We start from the raw sequence: 10,312 nt of genomic DNA, 5'->3' as shown, positions 1-10,312 counted from the left end.
ACTCAAGTAGATACACCTTGAACTCACCAATCTGAACCTCATCCCTTCTCCCATCTACCCTATTACCTGTTTTTTCAGCAACCAAATTACGTCTTTCAAGGTTGTCAGTTTCCCTGAGAGCATTTTGCTCTGTAATGTGAGCGTCCAGTTGTGTGATATGATAACATCCACCACAGATATTGAACATGGAACAGTTGCTCCATTTATGTATACATTTGGCACTCTGCACCTGCTAAAAAAACCTTCAAAGCACATGTAAACCCTAACAATGAACTCAAACGTGTTTTGTTATGCCTGTTCGAAAAGCGCAAAACAATACTTGTTGATATTGACAGAAAGCTTGTTAGCTGACAACTTCCTGTTCTCTCTCCCTCTACACAAGGGGGGGTTATAGAGATAAGGATGTGGGTAGGAGATGAAGAAAGGTCTGTTCTTTTTGCAATCAATCAGAAATTAAATAGGTAGGGCTGACACCACATTCTTAGGCATCCAGACCTAAAAATACAAAAATAATTTAGGATACTTACAGCATGTGTAAAGTGATAAAGCATGGTGTACTAAATATATATTTTCGATTTATTGTGTCTTGACATACTCTTTAACTTTGTTACCACTAATTATCCCAGTTGCATGTGTATATTGTTATTAGGAAAGGGTTTAAAACTCCTTTTATAATAGCCAATTTGTACTGTGTACAGAATGTATGTTTGTGCAAACCTCCATTGTTCTACTTGCATCTTCTCCTCATGTTAGTCAGGCATCATCCAGTGTTAGCTGCTTATTTAATTTGGGGAACAAGGAATGAGGTGAAATATTTACCTTACAACTAATTTCCCTGGTAACAGTGTTGGTCGTAGATGTGATAAATAGAAATGTATGTATGTATGTATATATATCCAGCATGAGAACAGATACAGATTTAAAAGGAGGAGCAGTATAGAGAAGGAAAACAACCATGGATTACAGTAAGGTGCACATTACAGTATTGTTTTATGTTAAAAAATCTGAGGGTTTAATGTCACTTTAATATTTGCAGAATGTCACATTAAAAGCTTTATAAATATACCCCTTTAGAGTAGTTTGAGACTTTAGTAACTAAGTTCAACTTTGCTATTTGTAAGCTTCCTATTTAATTAAATAAAAAGTGGATGGTCTTAGATGTAATAACTAGAAATATATATAGTGTAATGTAAATGGGTAAGCCATATTAGTCCAGTAGACAAGATTTTTTTTTTAAACACGGAGTATTGCAGTGTGCAGTGATACCTTTCTTATTGGACTAACAAAATATATAAAAAAGACAAGCTATATATCGTCCACATTACCCATTCACACCACCCAAGACCCCCCCACTAATCTCCAGCTCTCTTGTCCCCTCCTTGCATGCTCACCTCCAGGATTTTTCCTAAGTGTCTCCCTTCCTCTGGAACTCTCAAACCCTGATCTCTCCGCTTATCTCCTACTCTGTCCACCTTTGGGTCAAACCTTGAAAACTCATGTTTTCAGGGAGGCCTATTCCATCTCGATATTACAGTACTTTCAGTTCTTCCTTTAAATCATCCCAAACAGTTATTACCTTTTGTATCACTTGCCCCTCCTACCTCCTGTACTGAAATTGTATATATACAATATATACAATTACATACACATACATACACATAGATATCCTGGACCTGCTTTGGGAAAGCTTAAGCACACATAATTCATACTGTATTCACTGTTTCTCATTAACTCCTTTCGAACATTCAACACTTGCATCTGTATATGATTCATAGCCCATTATAAACTTTACCTCATTGTGATAAATTACAGAATAGGTACATGTGAGAGATAATTTTGTGTCATGGCAAATGTTTTTGAATGTGCAAATCTTTCTTTGCGCACAAAATTATGTATTGAGAGTTTATATACATATACAGTATACATTTTCCATCTCAATGCCACTGACCTGTTATTGGATATATATGTTAAATGGTGTCGCCATTTTTGTTTTTTAGAGTATTAGATTTTTATTATGGCCCCAATATCAGCATAGAGAGTGCTGTGAAAGAAATATGTTACTTCAGAGAGTTTCATAAGAGCTAAATGTTACTGCAGAAAGTGCAATGAAAGCTAAATGTTTCTAGAAAAAGTGTAGTGAGAGATGGATGTTAATAGAGAGAGTGCTAAAATGGCAAAATCTTACTGCAGAAAATACTATGAAGGCTAGATGCTTCTAAAAGAGTGCTATGAGAGATGGATGTTACTAGCGAGAGAGAGCTGTGAGAACTCAATTGCACTAGAGTGCTATGAGAACTGAATTCCACGAAAGGGAGTGCTATGAGAGCTGGATGTTACTAGAGAGAGTACTATGAGAGTTCTAAGCAGCCAGACAGAGTGCTCTGAGAAGTGTTTGTTACCAGAGTAAGTGCTATTAGTGTATATTTGACCAGAGATAGAGTGTTATGAGAGGTATAAGTTATTAGGCAAATAACTATAAGAGCTTAATATTACAAGAGAGATTGCTTTTAAAGGTGTATTTTAACAAAGAGAGAGAACTATGAGAGCTGGATGTTACCAGACACTAGCTGTTAGTGTTGTATGTTACTAGGACATGGTCTATAAGAGTTGTTTTTTTTTACCATAGATAGTACTATGTCAGCTATATGTTACCCACCAAAGGTAATTACAATCATTTAAAACATTCAATCATGCTTCATTTCACAACCCCAGAAAGACTGTTAGAGTTCATGCACATGGACATAGTTCAATACTCGTACCTATGCTGGAGTTTGCTGCCAGAAGCTGGCATAATGATCTAGCATGTGAAGACTTGTCTTTATGTGTGCAGCATTTAGAAGCATGCACAAATAATTTCATTCCAGCTGATAGAATATTAATGTTTTCCACTCGCTAGAATACATTTACGCATGCATGCATGTATGAGAGCTGTTGGGTTGCCCCACATTCATGGGGGGATCTTCTCTGATGACTGTTGTACTATCAGCTCTTTTAATTTGAATATCTAGCTTTCTTAGAGCCAAGTGGCCTTGACAGGGCCACCCACAGCTCAAATTTCAGCCCCTTTAGCAGGAATTGGCCGTAATTAATGTCATGTATGGGCAGCCTAAAAGTTGTAGCTAGCTAAACAAATGCATACATATTTTTACTAATGAACAATACATTCTTGGCCATATTTCTGTCCTTATTATAATAAATCTTTCTTATACAGTACTTTAATAAATCTTCTGTATATACAGTACTTTAAAGTGTACACTAGGCTAAAAATAAACCTCATAACATGAATGTCCCACCCATAATTAAAACATATTCTCCACTTACAATGGCTTGCTGAATGCACGGCAAAAATATGTCCCTTGAAAAAAAAAAAAAATGTTGGCAACTATGGTGTATGTGATCATTTACACATGCTGACACCAGAGTGCTCCTCTTCCAACACAGGTTTGGGACTTATGTTAGCATCCCTGAATGCTGCTCTAAATAATGCATCTAAATGACACAATGTGCATGGATAGCTATTACAGAGCTGCAATCATTGGTGTTCTATTACTTTTAACAAACCAAAGTAAATTACCTATTTGGTGGCATATGGTTCCTTCAGCTACTTTTGTATTTTAATGTATTTTAATTATTTCATATTAAAGATGCAATAAAAGTAGGGCTGCAGGTTCCTCGATTAATCATTAATTTATTTGATCGATTAAATTTTTTTTTGATCGGTACTCACCTCTCCGCCGGCTTTTAGGTCTTCCCGGAGTCCCATCGCAGATCGGGTGACGTCACGGACATCGACGTCACCGGACTCCTCCCCCCTTCCGCAAGTGGCTCTGTCGGCAAACTAAGGGAAGGGGGAGGAGTCCTGTGATGTTGATGTATGTGATGTCACCGGACTCCTCCCCCCTTCGCTGCGTTAGACGACGGAGAGAAGATTCAGAAGTGTCACATGACCACAAATTTAGGTAAGTAAAAGGGGCTTTTAGGTAGGTTTTTTTTTTTACTTTGTCATGATGACTACTGTCACTGAAACGGAAAGAGATAGGAAATACAAAATTTTGAGTGGTCAGCAGCACATTAATAGAGCAGAAATTGTCCAACAGGTACACTTGTTTTGGTGGCATCTAAAACGTGATTTCCCTCACTTCTTACTTCCTATTGTGTCTATAGGGCAGAAAGTGAAAAAAAAATCCCAAATTGGGTAAGAAAGGCAGTAAAAAAATGACAGGGCATATAACCTTTTCATACTCTCTAGAACAGGGGTAGGCAACCTTGACACTCCAGCTTTTGTGGAACTACAAGTCCCATGAGGCTTTGCAAGGCTCTGACAGCCACAGACATGACTCCTAGAGGCAGATGCATGTTGGGATTTGCAGTTTCGGCACAGCTGGAGTGCCAAGGTTGCCTACCCCTGCTCTAGAATGTGAAAATATACTATAAACTAAAAAAAATAGCCAGTTAAACTAGTCAAAAAAAACTACAGAAGGCCAGAAGTATTGAAGTAAGTGTAACCCAGCAATTAGTTAGAGGTGGTATGGGTTAAAGGGTGGTTGTATGGGTTAGGGATGGTATAATTAATCGAAATTAATGGATTAATCGATTTAAAAAAGGAATTTCTGGAGGAAATACATGAAAATGAAAAACATTTTACTTTGTTTCATCAGAAGAAACGACTTTCGGATTCGGAGGCAACAAAACTGCACAAAGAAACTGCAGATCGAGCAGTGGCGTATCAGCTGCCAGCCCATTCTGTGCATGCATGCTGCCATTTTGGAGTATTTCTTAGTGTACTTGCTTGCTTTATCTAAAGTTAGTGTCTGATTCTATTTGATCTTTATTATTGTAAAACTTTTTCTCAAAATAAAGAATTTATAAAACGTTTAGGATGTCTTTGCTGTCCTTCAGGAAGGCTTTGGTTCTATGCACTAAAGGTTGTAAATGCCAATCTATATATTCCCCTAATCTGGCCAAGAGGGAATTTATCCCACTCACTATAGACCTACATCCTAAACGTTTTGTCAGCGACCCGTGTTGTCAGCGGTCGTCAATAATGGCATACAACACAATAAAAGTATACAACACATATCGGTCAGTCATCACCTTTCAGAGGTCAACATACCTACACCACAATTGGTTTTAACCTTTTATTCTTTTATTCTTTTACTCTCCCTTTCACAGGGGAAGCGATTTTTTACCACACGGAATGCATCAATAACAGCTGCATTCATTTTTGTATCATTTTTGTATCTAACAACCCCGTCTTCCATCCACCTGTCTCTCAAATCAAATTTTACATAAATAAAGACTACAATAAAGACCAAGGTCTCTTGTTTTTAATATTCACATTCAGTCCCAAATCATCAAATCCCTCTTTTCACATAGTTGATTTCCATAACCCATTGCACCCCGTAGGACAGAACGTATATGAGATGCAAACTGCAGAATACGAGCAAAGGGCGGCCCGTTATGCTTATGGGGCGTGCTCCTATATTCCATCCGCCCCATCATATCACTCGACCTATCAGGTCAGCGCGACTGAAGCTGACTCCGCCCAGCTGTCATTTTTTAAAACCCGTGTGTTTCCCGCATTTCCGTTCTTCATCCGAGCTTGACAAAGAGGCGTATGCCTCGAAACGCGTAGCTAACCATCCCCTACACACCACCGGCAACGGTTGTTGCAGCCCCTCACTGTGACACTTGGAGAGCATTCCCTCATCTCCAGTACTGTCACGTCCCCTACCACTTCTGACTGAGAGACGACCGCTGACAACACGGGACCCACCACATCCCTCCATTGAGCTTTCCTGCCCGCTGCGGCTCAGCCTGGCCAGCTGAGCCTCGCCGTGAGACAGCTGCTCCTGCTCCACATACCATCCCCTCAGCCGCCCTGAACACTGGATTCCACCGGGCCTCACCTCCCCAAGGATCCCATCCCATCTCCTTCAGAGAATTCACAAGGACTTCTCAAATGTAAGTGTTGCTTCAACCATTCATTCCATCAGTAGTAGCGCTCTCAATACATAGGTTGTTTTCTGGTTTGTCATCACAGGGTACCTCTCCCTGTTTAAACAGAGCTTGCACACTGTACCCCCAGCCCAAATTTGACCCCCCACTGCCAGCTTGGACTTTTCGGTTGTGCGCTTTTTCGTTCTTTTTTTCTTTGCTTGTCTAAACGTTTTAAAGGACATTGAAGCTAGCGATAATACTGTATTGGCTACAATAGATGTGGCCTCACTCTACACTGTGATTCCACACAATGGTGGAATAGAAGTGGTCAGATGGGCATTTGACCTTTTTTCTGACTGCAAAGATGAACAGAAATAATTTATTGTGAAATGTATACGGTTTGCCATGTCCAAAAACTTTTTCTGGTATGATGGTGAATATTATTTCCAGAAAAGGGGAGTAGCCATAGGCGCAAAATGTGCGCCCAGCATGGCTAACTTATACATGTCTAAATGGAAAGAAGATTACATTTTCAGAAAAGGCGTTCACAACATCAAATTATGGAAACGTTTCATAGACGACATTATAGTCATTTGGGAAGGGGATATTAATTCCCTTCGGTTGTATTTGGAAACACTCAACGCCAATGAATATAACCTTTCCTTCACCAGTAACAACAGTACAACTAACATCCAATTCCTTGATCTAGATATCATGAAAAACAGAAAGAAATTTGATACCAAGACTTATTTTAAGCCAACCGATAGAAACGGCTACATTCCCGTTTTTAGCTGTCACCACCCTACCTGGCTCAAAGGAATCCCCAAGGGCCAAATGACCCACATCAGATGAAATTTAACGACAGAAGAGGATTACTGTGAACAATCTAAGCTGCTGATGGAGAAGTTTAAGGAGAAGGGATATGAAAATAATGTCCTAAGTAAAGTACAGGCAGATATATATGAAGAAAGATAGGTAAAAACTACTGGAGCCATCTATTAGATCTAAAGATTCCCCACCTTTAATGTTCATCACCAGCTACTCAGCCCAATACAAACAAGTTGAATCAATCCTCAACAAACAATGGCACATATTAAAAAGGATAAAACTTTGGGTCCAATTCTCCCCAATAGGCCAAAAATGATCTACAAGAGGGCACCCAACTTTAAAACTAAACTGGCCAAAAATGTACTTGACCCACCAAAGAAGAAGTTACCTGTTTTGGGTTTTATCCATGCAAGTACTGTATTGGCTGTAGAACTAAAGGCACGAAGAAAAAGGTAGCTTCCTTTAAGTCTAACATCACAAATAAAAATTATCAAATTAAAAATTTAATATCATGCCACAGTAGATTTGTAACATACCTACTGGAATGTCCTTGCAGACTACAGTATGTTGGCAGAACCACTAGACAACTGAAGAAAAGGATTGAAGAGCATGTTAATAACATAAAGAAAGGTTTTCTGAAACATAGTCTTTCAATAAATTTTAAATTCTTCCACAACTGTGATCCGGGACAATTAAAATTATAGGAATTGATAGTGTTGAGAAACACTGGAGAGGTACAAACCTCACCCAGATAGTTTCTCAGAATGAATCAAAGTGGATCTTCACATTGGATACTTTGACACCCAAAGGATTAAATGTCGACTTTGATTTAAATTGTTTTTTGACTAATAAATAATACCCCTTTTTATGATTTAATCCTTTAACGTTGCAGCTTTTAATTTTTTTTTATATATGCTTCTCTATATTTTAGTTTATACTAGATTTTAGGTTAATAAAGTAGAATTAATTGCAATATCAACTTCCAGTGGCCATAATGGCAATAAAAATCAAATAACACATTGTATTTGAGTGAAAACATAGGTTCTGTGATACTTTATATCTCTGAGGACATCTAGTGGTGTCTTCGGATATTGATTTAAGTGCCTGGTATAAAAATCAACATGTGGTATTGAGAGATAGACCTGTGATCCCCCTGAAGACGTCACGTATGACGAAACGCGTCTGGGCGGGTCTATCCAACTCAATACCACGCACAATACGGAAGTACAGGCATGTCCACGTTGCCTGTTACCGGCCAATTTCTTCATTTTTGGACTCAATACCAGATGTGATTCACTAAATCATCAATCACCCTTTTACAATTTAGATCTTGTTTTAAGCTTGATTGGAATATCAATTTATCACATGCATATATTGTATTAAGGTTTAGGAACTGGTGAATTTTTTGACTTGGAATTTATGCATTTGTATCCATTCAACTTATTATCTATTTGTATATTCATTGCACATTAGCACTGAGTGGAGGCATTGCACTTTATGAATAATAGCACTAGCTGCCACTGTGGTAATTAAACTGGTGGTTTATTGACATCATACACGAGAGATGTATTATAAATGCTCATGCACATTAACTACGAGAGCACGGATAAAACACCCCAATAGGTTTAGTTCACCCACCGGTGACCCCTAGCCCTGCACATTCATTATATACATCTTTTGGCCTCAGCGTCTTGAGTGCAGCAGCTTTAATATTGGTTACTTATATTTCCCATTTCTCCATAAGCGCTGATTTTACAAACTTTATTATTAAACATCGTCTTCAGAGAACAGTCAGAGTTTGTTCTATTGGATGGAAGTTTCTGGACAATCTCTCAGGGAATGGAATCTGAATTTACTTTTCTTCATCTGCTCACTGAAGTCAGTTTAGAGACACATTTAGAATTTTGTATCTCTTGTGTCTTATACAGTAAAATCTTTAATATCTTTGTTGTCTTCGGTTCACCTGATGTGACGTATTCCAAACATTGCAGCAGATTGTACAGAATAGTAAAGCCGGTGACATCAATGTTCATTTTTAGAGTGATGTGAAACCTTCTCTGTGCAGTTCCCCTGGGACTACGGACACCTGAGCCGAGCGGGTCACTAGAGATATGTGAAGACACAACACATGATTACAGTGGTGGGACCGCTCCGATCATAATAGAACAAAAGAACAACAAGAGAGTCACCAAAGGTGCATCGGAATTTGTGACTTCAAATGTATCCAATTTTTTTCCAAACTTCTTTTGTTGGATTGTTTTTCTTTTTTTGTGTGTCTAATGAATTGGACTAAGATGACCAGTACGGACCGAGATGACCAGTATGGACTAAGATGACCAGTGTGAACTAAGATGACCAGTACAGACTAAAATGACCAGTACGGACCAAGATGACCAGTATGGACTGAGATGACTAGTATGGACTAAAATGACCAGCACGGACCGAGATGGCCAGTATGGACTGAGATGACCAATATGGACAATGATGACCAGAACGGAATAAAATGACCAGTGTGGACTAAGATGACCAGTATGGACAAAGTTGACCAGTACGGATTAAAATGACCAGTATGGACTAAGATGACCAGTATGGACTGAGATGACCAATGAGGACTGAGATGACCAGTATGGACTAAGATGACCAGTATGGACTAAGATGACCAGTACAGACTAAAATGACCAGTGTGGACTAAAATGACCAGTATGGACAAAGTTGACCAGTTTGGAATAAAATGACCTGTACGGACCAAGATGACCAGTATGGACTAAGATGACCAGTATGGACTGAGACGACCAGTATGGACTAAGATGACCAGTGTGGACCAAGATGACCAGTATGGGCTAAGATGACCAGTATGGACTGAGACGACCAGTGAGGACTGAGATGACCAGTGTGGACTAAGATGACCAGTACAGACTGAGATGACAAGTACAGACTAAGATGACCAGTGAGGACTGAGATGACCAGTATGGATTAAGATGACCAGTACAGACTAAAATGACCAGTGTGGACTAAGATGACCAGTATGGACTAAGATTACCAGTATGGACTAAGATGACCAGTGAGGACTTGGACTAAGATGACCAGTGCAGACTAAGATGACTAGTATGGACTAAAATGACCAGTGTGGACCAAGATGACCAGTATGGACTAAAATGACCAGTGTGGACAAAGATGACCAGTATGGACTAAGATGACCAGTGTGGACTAAGATGACCAGTACAGGCTAAAATGACCAGTACGGACCAAGATGACCAGTATGGGCTAGGATGACTAGTATGGACTAAAATGACGTGCACGGACCGAGATGACCAGTATGAACTAAAATGACCAGTATGGACTAAGATGACCAGTATGGACTAAGATGACCAGTGTGGACTAAGATGACCAGTGTGGACTAAGATGACCAGTATGGACAGAGTTGACCAGTACGTATTAAATTGATCAGTGTGGACTAAGATGACCAGTGTGGACTAAGATGACCAGTGTGGACTAAGATGACCAGTATGGACTAAGATGACCAGTATGGACTAAGATGACCAGT

Source organism: Nanorana parkeri, unplaced genomic scaffold (genome assembly GCF_000935625.1).
Source record: "Nanorana parkeri isolate BGI_ZX_2015 unplaced genomic scaffold, ASM93562v1 scaffold2216, whole genome shotgun sequence".
NCBI classification, from domain to species: Eukaryota; Metazoa; Chordata; class Amphibia; order Anura; family Dicroglossidae; genus Nanorana; species Nanorana parkeri.
Note: the sequence above shows the minus strand (reverse complement) of the source record.